Source organism: Ascaphus truei, chromosome 14, assembly GCF_040206685.1.
Source record: "Ascaphus truei isolate aAscTru1 chromosome 14, aAscTru1.hap1, whole genome shotgun sequence".
NCBI lineage: Eukaryota > Metazoa > Chordata > Amphibia > Anura > Ascaphidae > Ascaphus > Ascaphus truei.
Genome location: NC_134496.1, coordinates 8,644,768 through 8,661,252, shown reverse-complemented (window position 1 = coordinate 8,661,252; position 16,485 = coordinate 8,644,768).

Below are 16,485 nucleotides of genomic sequence, written 5' to 3'. Positions count from 1 at the left end.
AGCATTTTTTGGTGGTTGAGATATAATCATTGTGTGTGTGTTTTTTTGTTGTTTTTTTGTTTCTTTTTGTGACATGAACCAGCCATATATACTATTTGCACCATTCTGTACTAATAGTGAACTCATTTTAGTTTATGTATAAGATGAATGAGCCACTAATTGGGCATTTAAGTGATTGCAATTAACTGGGCTATAAATTATGAAGGCGCATGGTGTGACGTTATCCCTGACGAAGCCTTTTGGTGAAACGCGTAGGAGGAGGAGCAGTAGGGTAATTGCTTGCCAACAGTGCGTTTGAGAGGAGCGGACAATACCACTTGCTGGGCTGTCTATATGGTCATTGGTAACCATCAGGAGGAGGAGCGCAGAGAGACGGAGCCCAGAGACTACCGGGAAGGGTCTGTGCGTCACAGCCGGAAGTGACATCAGACCCGGACACCCGGAGGGCTGCGTGGTATCGCGAGGTGCAGCACATTCAAACTGTGTGCACCGGAGCGTTTTTTTGTGACCTGAGGGACAACAGGACCGCCAAGGATCTGCAGTATCTAAGGGTGAGCATTTCCAATACTGTCTCAACCCTGGGGTACCCCTCTTCACTAATACCTGCCCGGGCAGTGCACAACCTACAGGATTAAGACTGTCTATCGGGTAACTCCCGTTTTCAAACCCCTGGACACCGACCAAGTGTTACCGTACATCCACTCCATCTGCACTATTTTTAACTACTATTTATGTATTGATTTTCCATCACTGTTGTCCTAGAGGGATTTCATTGGGACAAGTTTATTTAATAAAGTACATTAGTTTAATCACAACCCCCACTGTCTGCGCTTCTCATTTTTTTCTTTTTGTTGTCCTGTTTCGACACAGGTGGATCTTAAAGCTGCAGTTCAGTCAATATCCTGCATGTGTGGTTTTTTAATAAATCAGTTCTGTAGTAAGAAAAAATACTTTTAGCATTTTCTGTTTTTAAAAAAACAACTTTGAAAGACCAATTTTCTTGTATTCTATTTTAACAGCCATTTGCTAAGGCACTGCCCCTTCATGTCCTGTCACAAGCCCTGGCACACCCCTTTGTCAGCCCTGCCCTCCCTCTAGTACATGTCAGTGCAGGAGTGCTCATGAATATTCATGAGCTTCCACTGACAGACAAGCAGAATATAAACAGATCCCTTCACTAATTATGTCACCAAATTTTGACCTATCAATACATGGAGAACGAATTGACCTGCAGCTATACAGTTCTTTAGGTAATTAGAGATTGCCCACATAAAACTATTGAAGTAAAAAAAAAAAAAAAAAAAAAAAAAAAAAAGACTGAATTGCAGTTTTTTAATCAGTCGTTGCTTCAGCACAGGTGGCTAAATCAGTCCCTGCTTCAGCACAGGTGACTCAATCGGCCTCTGATTGAGCCACCTGTGCTGAAGCAGGAATATCCTTAAAACCTGACCTGTTGTCGGCCCTGGCGGACTGGAGTTGGCCACTCCTGGCTTAGTGGATACCATTAAGTGCAGGGAAAGTAACGTCTATTACCTATGAATCTGGCCCATAGAGTCTACATCAGGCCTGCACAACTCGTACAGTGAGAAGGGCTGAACTGCTCCAAGGAAAAAAAATTTGGGCCGCACGGGTAAAATCATCATCATCATCATCGTCATCATCATCTTTCCTCCAGCACCTCATCATCATCATCCTCATATATCTCCCCCAGCACCCCTCATCATCATCCTCATATCTCCACCAGAACCCTTCATCATCATTCTCATATCTCCCCCAGAACCCCTCACTATCAACCTTTGCGATACTCCCCATCTATCTCTCATACCCCCATCTCTCCCACTCACCCACACACATAATACTCCCCCTCCACATCAAACACACAATACCCCCCTGCACAGCACACACATCACACCCCCCTGCAGCTCACATCATTCTCCCCCCTGCACCTCACATCACTCTCACCCCCTGCACCTCACATCACTCTCACCCCCTGCACCTCAGATCACTCTCCCCCCTGCACCTCCCATCACTCTCCCCCCTGCACCTCACAGCACTCCCCCCTGCACCTCACATCCCTCTCCCCCCTGCACCTCACATCCCTCTCCCCCCCTGCACCTCACATCACTTTCCCCTTGCACCTCACATCACTCTCCCCTCCTGCACCTCACTTCACTCTCCCCCCCTGCACCTCACATCACTCTCCCCCCCTGCACCTCACATCACTCTCCCCCCTGTACCTCACATCACTCTCCCCCCCTGCACCTCACATAATTCTCCCCCCCTGCATCTCACATCACTCTCCCTCCCTGCACCTCACATCACTCTCTCCCCCTGCACCTCACAACCTCGGTTTGCGGAGGAGGAGGCGGCAGAGCAGGCAGGACTTCACGCACGCTCTCTAGCAAGCAGCAGGCACGTAAGTCCCTCAATGCTAGAGCGCGCTGCTGCCCTGGCTCCTGGGGGAGGGGGAGAGCTGGCTCCTGGGGGAGGGGGAGAGCAGGCTCGTGGGGGTGTGGACTCGTGGGGGAGCGTACTCGTGGGGGAGAGGGACCGCGGACTCGGGAGGGAGGCGGAGGGGTAGAGATGACTTGAGAGGGAGGGGGAGAGCGGAAAGCCGCCCGGGCCGCAGGCCTGGTCTACACTATGTCTAGTGGTATCGATGATGCAAACATTGATCACTGTGAGTCTTCCCGAAGGGGACCGTGGCAATGCAAATCTTACATCCGCAGATCACGCTGAGATTGGAACTATGAGAATATTCATGTTCACTAAAAGTCCTCTGCTAACTCTGATCTGCTATCAACACACTGATACAAGATAACAACACACTGATACAAGATAACAACACACTGATACAAGATAACAACACACTGATACAAGATAACAACACACTGATACAAGGTAACAACACACTGATACAAGATAACAGCACACTGATACAAGATAACAGCACACTGATACAAGATAACAACACACTGATACAAGATAACAGCACACTGATACAAGATAACAACACACTGATACAAGATAACAGCACACTGATACAAGATAACAGCACACTGATACAAGATAACAGCACACTGATACAAGATAACAGCACACTGATACAAGATAACAACACACTGATACAAGATAACAGCACACTGATACAAGATAACAGCACACTGATACAAGATAACAACACACTGATACAAGATAACAGCACTGCAGCAGTCCAAGCTTCCGTTTTTTCATTTGTTTTCATTTTTTCCCTTTAATATGCGCATCAATACAATCCACACAATTATAAGTAATTAGCTAAGTTGCCGATAGATCCATTCTCCTGTGATCGATCGGCAAAGATTCGGCTCGAGGGTTCATTAAATGGCTGTCAGTGTAGCAGAAGAGGACCAAAACTAAGCAGCCAATGTGGACCTGACTTACTGCAATCTAAGTTCCTAAGACTTGGTGCCCCAGCCATTGCCAAACCGCTTGCTTCCCTAGTCAACTCTATCCTGTCTGCAGGCCATATCCCTAAGACCTGGAAAACTGCCAGAGTTGTCCCAATCTTCAAAAGTGGGGACAAAAACATTGTCTCAAACTACAGGCCAATCTCCCTTCTCCCAATCCTATCCAAAGTCATGGAAAAATGTGTCCACTCCCAATTAAGCGATTACTATAACAAGACAAATTTCCCTAGCCAATTCCAATCTGGGTTTCGTCCCAAACACTCCACCGTAACTACCCTGCTAAAAGTTTGCAATGAGATCCAGTGTGGAATGTAACTGGGACAACTCACTGGTACAGTATTCCTAGATTTTGCAAAGGCTTTTGATACTGTTGATCATGTTATCCTGCTTAACAAACTCCAGTGCTTTGGTATAGGGAAGCATGCTTTAAACTGGTTTCAGTCCTACCTATCAGGAAGATCCCAACATGTGTCTATCTCTGGCTCTAACTCCAACCCCCTGGATATCACCTGTGGCGTCCCGCAAGGCTCTGTTCTGGGGCCCCTACTCTTCTCAGTGCTCATCAATGATCTTCCCACAGCTTGTCAGGAAGCCTCAATACACATGTATGCAGATGACACAATCCTATATGCACACAGCCATAGCCTCTCCGACCTAGAACACATACTTCAGTCTGACTTTTTGAGACTTAAAAATTGGATTTCCCAAAACAAACTGTTTTTAAACACTGACAAGACTGTAACAATGGTATTTGGGACCAAGGCTAAATTTTTAAAGCTTCCAATGACTGAGCTTCAGATCAGAACGAACGCTAACACCACCCTAACTCCTGTTACTAGTTTTAAATACTTGAGCATATGGTTTGACTCTCATTTAACATTTGGAATGTACATTGATGCCCTGACATCCAAAACCTGCTATATGCCAAACTAGGTGTATTTTATAGAAACAAAGCCTCCCTAGGCCTGCTGGTCAGAAAGCGTATTGCACAGCAGATGCTAATGCCAATTATCGACTATGGGGACATATAATACGGCTCGGCACCCCAAACCCACCTTAGCAAACTTGACACCCTCTACAATTCAATATGCAGTTTTGTTCTCCAATGCAACTACAACACACAGCACATCGAAATGCTCAAAGAACTAGATTGGTCATCACTCGAGTCTAGACGCAAAGTTCACCTTTCCTGTCTTGCCTTCAAATACTTTCTGGGCAAGCTACCCAGCTATCTGAACAAGCTCCTCACCCCTACCACACGCAGCACTAATCACCTGAGATCTGACTCCAAAACACTGTTCATGGTCCCAAGGTTCAGCAAAGTATCCGGCCGCTCCTCCTCCTCTTACTGTGCACCCCAAAACTGGAACAGTCTACCGGAGACTCTCACAGCGTCTATGTTCTTTCAAGACTAAGGCTGTCTCACATTTTAATCTGGTCTGTAACTGTTACATATGCCTATAATATATATTATCTGTAACTGTGCATGCAATGTCTTGTATATAATGTATAACCCGGTTCATTTATGTAACTGTATTTGTAACCATGTATTATTTGTTTTACTCTGTGCCCAGGACATACGTGAAAACGAGAGGTAACTCTCAATGTATTACTTCCTGGTAAAATATTTTATAAATAAATAAAAGATGCAAAGTTCTGAGGAGGCTGAGGGAGGTGGGAGAGAGGAGGACTATTTAATCTGGTAGTCCTGCCGGCCAATCAGATCAACAGGGAACTCACGCAGTGATACAAAAAAATACCAGACTAACAAAAATATAACATAAACCAGTTTCTAGGGCAGGTGATGTTTTGTGTGGGAGATGGTGCTCAATAATCACGTGACTCTGTCAATAAAATTATTTGAGTATAAGGCCGGTGCTATGGTAACAAAATACAGCGCTGAGCCGCGCTGACGCTCATGCTCTCCTGCTCAAACAGGAGCTTTTTTCTGTCCGGGCATGAGCGTCAGCAAGCGTGCTTGTGAGGCGGGTGGGAGGCGGGGCAAGCACGCCACGTCACGGCGCCGACGTCACGAAGTGCCATTGGCTTTGCCGTGACCGGCCCTCCGCTTCCCTCAGCACGAAAAATTAAATGAATCTGTCGGCTGCACTTCCACACGCCTCCGCACGCCTATGGAAGCGTCTACCAAAGCCCCACACATGCTGGATGCAGGAGGTAAGTTTCCTGGCTCAGCGTTGTATTTTTTACCATGGCCCTGGCCTAAGCGTCCGGATACTGTAATAAATGTCCAACGTGACAAATTCCATATATAATGTGACCAGGGAGAGATGTGTCTAGTGGTGTCCACCTCACAACCTGTAACGCTCGGCCTGCCCACGAGCCAGATGAGACCCCGGGACTGAGGTGGAAAGGAGTAATACCACACACCTAGCAGTAAACGGGGGCACGACCGGAGTGTGGAAGTAGCGTAGGTGGTCCATGTAACAAAAATAGAAAGGTTACCGTACTTGACAACTCCAGCGTAGAAAGGTAAAGTCCGTAAGCCAATGGTCGTGGGATGGAGAGGGCAGCGTAATAGAGTGTCCGTAAGCCTGGGTCGTGGGATGGAGAGAGCAGCGTAGTAGAGTGTCCGTAAGCCGTGTCATCAGGGACTTCTAGCCCTTCAGGGACCTGTGCTTGAGACTCCAAAATCTTATCCAGAATGTCAAAGGAGGTGGCAGAGATAAACAATTGGGGGGACAGAATACTCTCCGGGACTTCCTGTGACTTCTCCTCAGTGATAAACTGATGGGACAACGCATCCGCTTTGATATTCTTTGTCCCAGGAATATAAGAGATGATAAAGTTAAACTTTGAGAAGAACAACGGCCACCGAGCTTGATGGCCCCAAGACGACGAGCACCTTCAATGTAAGAAAGATTTTTGTGGTCTGTCAGGATCAGAATGGGTTCCTTGGTTCCTTCCAGAAGATGTCTCCATTCTTGTAATGCCATCTTGATGGCCAACAACTCCCTATTCCCCACGTCGTAATTTCTTTCTGCTGAAGATTTTTTTTTAGAAAAAAACCCACTGGGGTGTAGTTTATCTTCGGGGGTGGTTCTTTGAGAGAGAACCGCACCGGCTCCCACATCAGAGGAGTCAACTTCCAAGGTAAAGGGAAGGGTGGGGACGGGATGTTGCAGAATGGGAGCCGAGACAAAGGCTCTTTTAAGAGACTCAAAGGCACGGCTGGCCTCCAATAGCCAAGAGGAAGGATCGGCCCCTTTTTTGGTAAGGGCCGTAATGGGCGCTACCAAAGTAGAAAAACCAGCAATAAATTTTCTATAATAATTTGCGAAACCGAGGAAACTCTGAATCGCCTTTAAAGAGTTAGGTTGTGGCCATTCGAGTACAGAATTGAGCTTCTCTGGATCCATGGTGAACCCTTGATCCGAGACAACGTATCCCAGGAAGGTAGTTGAGGATTGGTGAAAGACACACTTCTCCATCTTGGCGTAGAGCTTGTTGGCCCGTAATCGAGAGAGCACCATCTTGGTATGGAAAAAATAAGTATATCATCCAAGTAGTGTGGCAGGATGGTCGTGGTAAGTGAGGAGACAACACGTCTTTTCCGGTGAAATAATGCTGATGGGTTTATTTGTCCAAAAACGGTAACTAAACAATGGGTACACTGTCCCTTTAAAATTGAAACGAAATGAAATCCTAACCCCGGTCGGGGTACTAGCTAAACAAAAGTGCAGGCTAACTATCTGGCTGGCTAGCTAACCTATTCCAGCCCTATAAAGTACAGCAAACGCAGTTGGCTCCTTACCTGGGAGCTTTATTCTTCCCTCTTGGGACAGGATCGCTTTGGGCAGCTTGTGTCTGTCTTAACACTCCTCTGTCTTCCTTCTATGCCTCAGAGAGAGAGACTGCCGCCCCAGAGGCATTTCCTCTTCCTGTTTTTAAAGCAGGTGAAGGAGCTTAATTCAAATCACCTGTGGTCTGCTTGACAAGCTGAGTTAACCCCTCGTTTACTGGATAGCATGCATACTGCCATCTCCTATTCACATACACGGAGTCAATGACCCTGTCACATATCCCCCTTCCCAGCATAACGTTACTGAGTGGAGCGGCCCGTGCACCGAGACTGTGCACCCTAGAGAGTGCATCAGCATTACCGTGCAGTATGCCTGGCCGATGTTGGATCGTAAAGTTAAAAGGTTGTAACGACAGGAACCAACGGGTAACTCTCGAGTTCTTTTCTTTATTTCTGTGCATCCACTGTAGTGGTACGTGATCTGTTATGAGTGTAAAAGACCTGCCTAAAAGGTAATATTTCAATGTGTCTGTTGCTCACTTTACGGCCAGACACTCTTTTTCCACTGTGGCATATCTTTGTTCGCGGGGACACAATTTGCGACTTAAATAGAGGACCGGGTGTTCCTCTTCTCCTACAAGCTGGGACAGTACAGCTCCGAGACCTACTTTGGAGGCGTCCGTTTGCAAAAAAAACTCCTTTTTAAAATCCGGGGCTACCAAGACTGGGTGACTACAGAGCGTTGTGCGTAGGTCTACAAATGCGGTCTCCGCATTACCGTTCCATTTTACAACATCAGGTGCCTTTGCCTTTACTAGATCTGAAAGCTGTGCAGCCCGGGTTGCAAAATGGGGTATAAATCGCCTGTAGTAACCTACAATGCCCAGAAACGTCCTAACCTGTTTCTTTTTAAGGGGACGGGGCCAACTCTCAATGGCCTTAACTTTATTGAGCTGGGGTTTTACTGTCCCCCTTCCCACAACATAGCCAAGATATTTTGCCTCTGCTAGGCCGACTGAACATTTAGCTGGATTGGCTGTAAGACCCGCCTCCCGAAAGGTTCTTAACACTGCTTCAACCTTTCCTAGATGTGAGTCCCAATCTGGACTATGAATTACTACATCGTCTAAGTACGCTGAGGCGTAGTTCGAGTGTGGGTGTAACAACTTATTCATCAACCTTTGGAAGGTTGCAGGCGCCCCATGAAGACCAAAGGGTAAAACAGTATACTGAAATAGACCATCAGGTGTGGAGAAGGCCGTTTTCTCTTTTGCTGACCTTGTTAAGGGGATTTGCCAATAACCCTTTGTAAGATCTAAAGTGGTTAGAAAACGTGCCCTCGCCAACTTCTCAATTAACTCGTCTACCCGTGGCATAGGATAGGCATCAAACTTCGAGACTTCGTTTACTTTTCTAAAGTCGTTACAGAACTGTATTGTCCCATCTGGCTTAGGTACCAAGACAATAGGGCTGAACCATTGACTATGGGACTCCTCAATTATGCCTAGATCTAGCATTTTCTTTACCTCTGACCGAATAAACCCTCTTCTAGATCTGGGATTCTATAAGGTCTTATCTTAATGACTATCCCAGGCTTGGTGACGATATCATGAGAAACCATCCTAGTTTTCCCTGGTACGCTGGAAAAGACATCTCTGTTCCTCTTTACCAAATCTACAGCTTCTCTGTGTTGTTCAGGCGTAAGTTCTGCCGATATTTGAACAAGTGGTTCCTCCCCTTTCCTGGATTCGTTAGCTACTACGGACAGACATACCTCTCTATCCTGCCAGGCTTTTAATAGATTTATGTGATAGATCTGCTCTACCTTCCTCCGGTCTGGCTGTCGAATTTTATAATTCACCGGGCCGACCTGTTCTAAAACCTCATATGGCCCCTGCCAATGTGATAACAGCTTGCTTTCGGCCGTGGGAACAAGGACCATTACTCGGTCCCCTGGTCGGAAGTTACGAACCGTAGCCTGTCTGTTGTAAAGGTTCCGTTGGGCCCTCTGTGCCTCTTCTAGATGCTGTCTGACTATGGGGGTAACATGCGCAATACGGTCTTTCAAATCTTCCACAAATTGGATGACATTTTTCCCTGGCACAGCTTGTTGCTCCCACTCTTCTTTGAGGCTATCCAGAATCCCTCTTGGGCGTCTCCCATACAGGAGTTCAAATGGGGAAAACCCCGTAGAGGCCTGTGGTACCTCTTGGATAGCAAACAAGAGATAAGGCAACAAGGTGTCCCAGTTCTTCCCATCACTAGCGACCACCTTTCTCAACATCATCTTCAACGTCTTATTAAATCGTTCTACCAGTCCGTCCGTTTGCGGATAGTACACAGAGGTTCTTAGGGACTGTATTTTTAGCTCTACACATAAGTCTCGCATAAGCTTAGATGTAAACGGGGTACCCTGATCTGTCAAAATTTCTTTCGGTATCCCAAGTCGGGAAAATACCTGTAACATTTCCTTAGCTATAGCTTTGGAGGAAGTATTACGTAAAGGTAGTGCCTCTGGATATCGAGTGGCATAGTCTAGGATCACCAGAATGTACTGATGACCCTTGGCAGATTTCTCCAAGGGACCCACTATATCCATGGCAATCCTCTCAAATGGGACCTCAATAATAGGCATAGGGATCAATGGGGCCCTCAAACTTGGTCGGGGAGCTGTCAACTGACACTCGGGACAAGAGGCACAGAATCTCTTTACTGCATTATATATCCCTGGCCAGTAAAACCTTTTTAGGATTCTTTGCTGTGTCTTCTCTACGCCCAGATGACCCCCCAACAAATGAGAGTGTGCTAGCTCTAGGACCTTCCTCACTAATGAACTGGGTACTAACAATTTTTCTATTTCTTGGCCCTCCTCTTGGCTCACATGGTATAACAAATCATTCTTAATATAGAAATATGGATAGGATTCCTTTGTGTTTCCTTCTACTGGGACCCCATTAACTTCTACCGCCTGGCTAAACCCATTTTTCAACTGGGGATCATTAGCCTGTTCTCTACCAAAGTTAGTTAGGGACAGTTCTAGATTTCCAAAACCTTCCTCATCGGGAGTTTGGTCGGTTACCTCCACGGGTAACTCATATACCTGAGCATCAACAGGCCCTGTCTCGGACAACTCTTCTCCCTCTGGTCTCTCTCCGTTAGGAGTAGTGACCAGTGCTAACTGGGGTGGGGGTGTACCTCTTTTTTTTCGGTCCTACGTTCTCGTTTTGACTTAGGGGTTTTAGACACCTCGGCGACTAATTCGGGGTCTGTAAACGGAAAAAGCTCATCTGGAGTAGGATTGTTCAAGGTGAGCTGTCCTCTGATCAGGGTGTCAAAACCAGGGAAATTACAGCCTAACACTAGGGAATGGGGTAACTTTGGTACAATTGCTGCCATAGTTTCGATGACTTGCCCCTCGACCTTTACTTTTATCAGAGTCGTGGTGTACGGAAGCGTACACCCATGTACACATAATACCCGCAACTTCTCACCCTGGGGTAACCGGAGAGGCTTAACCAACTTCCCGGATACCAAGTTAATATTGCTCCCTGAGTCTACCAGTGCGGAGACTGGTTTTCCATTTAACATCACCGTGGTGAGGAAGTTGTGGGTACGTTTTCCCTCGCGGGTCATACCCACCACTCCACAAAATTCAGATTTCACAGAACCATATGCACACTCTATTGGCTCAGACAACTGTGGGCAGTGAGCCTTAATATGCCCCGTCTCCCCACACTCAAAACAAACAATTGGCCCAGTTCGTATTTGAAAACCTTTCTGAAATTTAGAGTTTCTGTCCCTATCCGGGTTTTTTTCCACCCGTTCAAATCGTGCGAACGGTCGTGGGTCCTGGCGCCAGCGCTGGCCTCTACTGGTCGTGTTGGGACGTGGGTTGTAGTTGGTGCGAGTGGGGCGTGACAGTTCACGGGTAGCCAGAAACTGCTCCACTGCGCCTACCATGGCATCACAAGAGAGGGGATCTCCCTGTCCCACCCACTGTTGAAGGTCCTGGGGTAACGCTCGAATGAAGCGGTCCAACACCACCATCTCAAGGATCCGTGCCGGGCTATGTTCCTCTGGCTTTAGCCACTTGGACGCTAGGTGAATCAAATCCCATAACTGGGATCTGGGCGGCTTCTGTTCCTGGTATTTCCACCTATGGAACCTCTGCGCACAAACTGCGGGAGTCACACCAATCCTTGCAAGGATTTCGCTTTTCAGACAGTCATAGTCTGCTGCGGCTTCTTCGTCAAGGTCACAATACGCTTTTTGGGCTTCCCCCAGTAGAAAGGTGCGATAATCCCAGCCCATTTGGAGCGGGCCCACCTTTCCCGGGAAGCGATTCTCTCAAAGGACCTGAGGTATCCCTCGACGTCATCGTGCGGCGTCATTTTCTGTAGGTACTCATTCGCCTGGACGGGCCGCATCGGGGCCGTACTTGACAAGCCCATTTTAATCTGGGCCAGCTGCTCAATCAGCTGCTTCTGTGTGTCTGCAACAACATCAAGCTGAGCTGCAAATAACCGGTTCGTCTCGCGTTGTGCAGCCGTGCTGTCCTGTCCCTGTTTGTTAGCTTCTTGCTGGACAGCGGTGTTGTGTACTAAGGCCTTCACAACGTCCTCCATAGTGGCAGCTACCGCGTGGACAGTTTGCATCAGACGCAATCTGTAGCTCCGCCCCTTTTACAGGGTGTTCGACATCCCACTTCTGACACCACGTGTGGCACGATGGTCGTGGTAAGTGAGGAGACAACACGTCTTTTCCGGTGAAATAAAAAAATCTTGCGAGAGGTGAGCGGAGCACAGCAGAGCAAATGCAGGGGCTATACACCAAGGTAAATAAAAGTCCTTTATTGCATGATCGACAGTGTGTTAAACAGTTCTCTTTGATAAAGGGCAGACGCCTGAAACGCGTAAGAGATTTTTACTTACCAACTACCATGATGTCGATCATGCAATAAATGACTTTTATTTACCTTGGTGTATAGCCCCTGCATTTGCTCTGCTGTGCTCCACTCACCTCTCGCAGGATTTTTCTATTTGTCTATTACCAGCGTGATGCACGCCAAAGGAACAGCCGATATCTTCTAATCGTGAGTACCCCAGTCCGCTCACCTGCGCTCTGGGGCTTATGTTCCTTGTACCCATTGTGACAAACGGCTTACTCCGGGGCTCCGTCGTTTGTCCGGGACTGTTTAGAACACGGTCTTTTAGGGTAGGTTAAATGATGAGGCGTCACGTACTGTTCCTTTAAACAGGCTATGCCTGGTTTATTCAGTCCCAGGCACTGAGACTGCCACAGTGCATACAACAGAAAACAGATCAAAACAAAAGCTGCTCATCTGAGCGATAACTTAACTTAGATATCCCTGACTCAGGGTTGGAAGTGGCTTTTCCACTCCCAACAACAAAACAAGGTACTTTTGCAGTCTTATACAAATGAACAGAAAGATTGAACCTGTTAGGGGAAGAGGCTTCTCCCCTCTGTAGTTCAGCAGCCTTCCAGCCTCCTGGCTCTTGTGGAGAGACCAGAGCAAACAGGAAAACAGTCTTACATACCTGATTCCTAATTAGCATGACAGGTGACAGAAATCAGGCAGCAGACAAACTCTGGTCTGGATCTCTCATCCCTCAGTTCCAGCACTTGCCAAACTGTGGGATGGAGTGAATGTATTATAAGGCTGCACTCCCAGGCCAAACAGGATAGAAACTGTTTAGTATCCTGGGAGCCCTATATACGGAATTTATTACCATCCCCTGGTTTCTGTCACATATCCTCCCCCCCAGCTCAGACCTCGAGGGATGAGCGACCATGGATATTAGGGAGTGCATCCTTGACAACCCGTCAGCATTGCCATGTTTGTGCCCTGACCTGTGTTCCACAGAAAATTTAAAGGGTTGTAGGCTTAGGAACCACCTGGTCACTCTAGCATTCTTTTCCCTGTTTTGACACATCCAGGTAAGGGGTGCATGATCTGTGACCAACCGGAATTTTCTCCCCAACAGGTAGTATTTGAGCGTCTCTACAGCCCACTTTATTGCGAGACACTCTTTCTCTACTATGGAGTAATTTTTCTCCTGGGGATTTAGTTTCCTACTTAAATAAAGGATAGGGTGCTCCTCACCTTGAGACTCCTGGGAGAGTACCGCCCCCAGCCCTACCTCAGATGCGTCGGTTTGGACTACGAACTCTTTGGAGAAGTCAGGTGTGACCAACACTGGTTGGGCACAGAGAGCTTCTTTCAGGCTTCTAAAGGCTTGTTCGGTTTCGGGGGACCACTTTACCATTAGTGGTCCTCTTGCTTTTGTGAGGTCAGTTAGTGGGGTTGCCTTAGTTGCAAAATTGGGAATAAACCTTCTATAGTACCCAATTAACCCCAAAAAGGTCCTTACTTGTTTTTTTGTAACTGGCCTTGGCCAATTTTGTATCGCCTCCACTTTGAGTGTTTGGGGTTTGAGTAAACCTCTGCCAATACTGCTGCGGCACAGTTTATTCGAGCATTTGCCCGTTCTGTGCCGCAGCAGTAGCCAGGCGCGCGCCCGAGTGTGACGGGCGCGCGCCGAAGCAGCGGAAGAGCGCCCTCCGATCGGGGCGCTCTCCCTCCCGCTGCCGGGTCCGCCGGGTCCCCCGGAACCCCCTGCCGCTGTCCCGCGATCGCGGGACACCAGGGCTCCCTCGGGGAGCCCTTGGACGCGCGTGCAGGGGGCGCACGCTCCCGAAGACGCGTGACCGCGCGTCTATGACGCGCGGCACGCCGAGGGGCGGCCACTAGCAAGCCGGGAAATCTCCCGGCTTGCGGATCTGGCCGCAGTGCAATTAAATGTGTCGCCAGTGTAGAATATCCCAGATACTTGGCCTCCTCCAGACCAATAGTGCATTTAGCAGGGTTAGCAGTTAGTCCAGCAGACCGGACTGCGTCAAGCACAGCTTGGACCTTTGGAAGGTGGGATTGCCAATCTTCACTATGGATTACCACATCATCCAGGTAGGCGGCAGCATACCGAGCATGTGGTTTTAAAATTTTATCCATCATTCTTTGGAATGTGGCGGGAGCTCCATGTAAGCCAAAAGGCAACACCTTATACTGAAAGAGGCCGTCTGGGGTTGAGAAGGCTGTCTTTTCTTTTGCCCTTTCTGTGAGGGGAACCTGCCAGTACCCTTTTGTTAGGTCTAGGGTTGTGAGATATCGGGCTTTGCCCAGTCTCTCTACAAGTTCATCTACCCTGGGCATAGGATAAGTATCAAATTTTGACACCGCGTTTAGTTTCCGGTAGTCATTACAAAACCTTGTTGTACCATCTGGCTTTGGGACTAAGACTATAGGGCTGTTCCACCCACTTTGGGATTCCTCAATTACACCTAGTTTTAGCATTTTTTTAACCTCTAAACTTATAGCCTTTCTTTTGGCCTCTGGGATTCGGTACGGTTTAAGGTTAACTCGGACCCCCGGTTCAGAGACTAGGTCATGTTCAATTACGCTAGTTCTACCTGGCCGTATAGAGAAGATTTCTTTGTTTCTTCTCACTAAATTCTGAACCTCTCGTTTCTGATGAACAGACAGGGTTTCAGCTATGCTAACCTCTGGGTCAGTTTCTTGATTCTCTGACGGACCTGGGGGTACTAGGGTTAACAAGACTTCTCTATCTTTCCAGGGCTTGAGTAGGTTTATATGGTAAATTTGCTCAGGTTTCCTCCTACCTGGCTGTCTTACCTTATAATTTACTTCTCCCACTCTTTCCAAGACCTCATATGGCCCATGCCATTTAGCAAGGAATTTACTCTCCACGGTGGGAACCAGAACTAGTACCCTATCACCTGGAAAAAAAATTCTGACCCTAGCACCCTTATTATACGTATTCCTCTGTGCTTCTTGAGCTTTCTCCATGTGTTCCCTCACTATGGGTAGGACTGCAGCAATGCGGTCCTGCATCTGGGCAACATGCTCTATTACACTTCTGTAAGGGGTAACCTCGTGTTCCCAAGTCTCTTTGGCTATATCCAGTAAGCCCCTTGGGTGTCGGCCATACAATAGTTCAAACGGGGAGAAGCCTGTGGATGATTGGGGAACTTCCCTAATGGCAAATAACAGGTACGGTAACAAACAATCCCAGTTTTTCCCATCTTTATCAACCGCCCGCCGTAACATGCTCTTTAAGGTTTTATTGAACCTTTCCACTAAACCATCTGTTTGTGGATGATAGACTGAGGTTCTGAGATGCTTGATTTTTAGGAGTTTACATAGCTCTTTTGTTACTTGGGACATAAATGGTGTTCCCTGGTCAGATAGAATCTCTTTAGGAATCCCGACCCGGGAAAACAGAACTACTAACTCTTTTGCTATGTTTTTAGCAGACGTGCTACGTAGGGGAACTGCCTCCGGATATCGGGTGGCATAATCTAATATTACCAATATATGCTGATGTCCCCTAGCAGACTTTATTAGGGGTCCTACTAGATCCATAGCAATCCGGTCAAATGGTACCTCTATTATGGGAAGGGGTACCAATGGGCTGCGGTACGCCTTGAACGGGGCGGTGATCTGACATTCTGGGCATGAGGAACAATAATTCGTAATTTCTGCCAGAACCCCAGGCCAATAGAAGTTTCGGAGAACCTTTTCTTTTGTCTTTTCCACCCCTAGGTGTCCCCCCAATGGATGACTATGTGCGAGGTGTAATACTACGTTACGGAATGTCCGTGGTACCAACAATTGTTTAGTTGTAACTGATTTCCTTTTATCAACCCGATATACTAGGTCGTTCTCTACCTCGAAGTAGGGGTAAGCAAGTGACCTATCTGGTTGGCCAGGAGTACTATTCTGGTCCCGTATATTTCCCCTTGCTACCGCTAATGTGGGGTCCTCCCACTGGGCCTTCTTAAAACTCCCAGGACTGACCTCTAGGTCAGCGAGGGTCTTATCCGGTTCTGGGGTGGTAAGTGTCTGCTCAACATCTTGATTTGGGGTATTCCCTACCAAAGTAGTGATGGGGAAGGGAATTTTACAGCACTCCTCCTTTTCCCCCTTCTTATTTGGGCCCTCGTCAACCTCCATTTCTGAAAAAGGGAAAGGATTTGTTTCTTCTAATACTTCGTTATGGTCCGCTATTGAACTCTGGGCGCTATTCTGAGCGGGGGACCACATTTTTAGAAAATGGGGAAAGTCGGTCCCTATTAACACATCATGTGCCAGTTTGGGTACAATACCCACCTTGAAATCTAAAGAACCAAACTCTGTTTCAAAAAAAACATCAACAGTGGAATATTCATGATTATCCC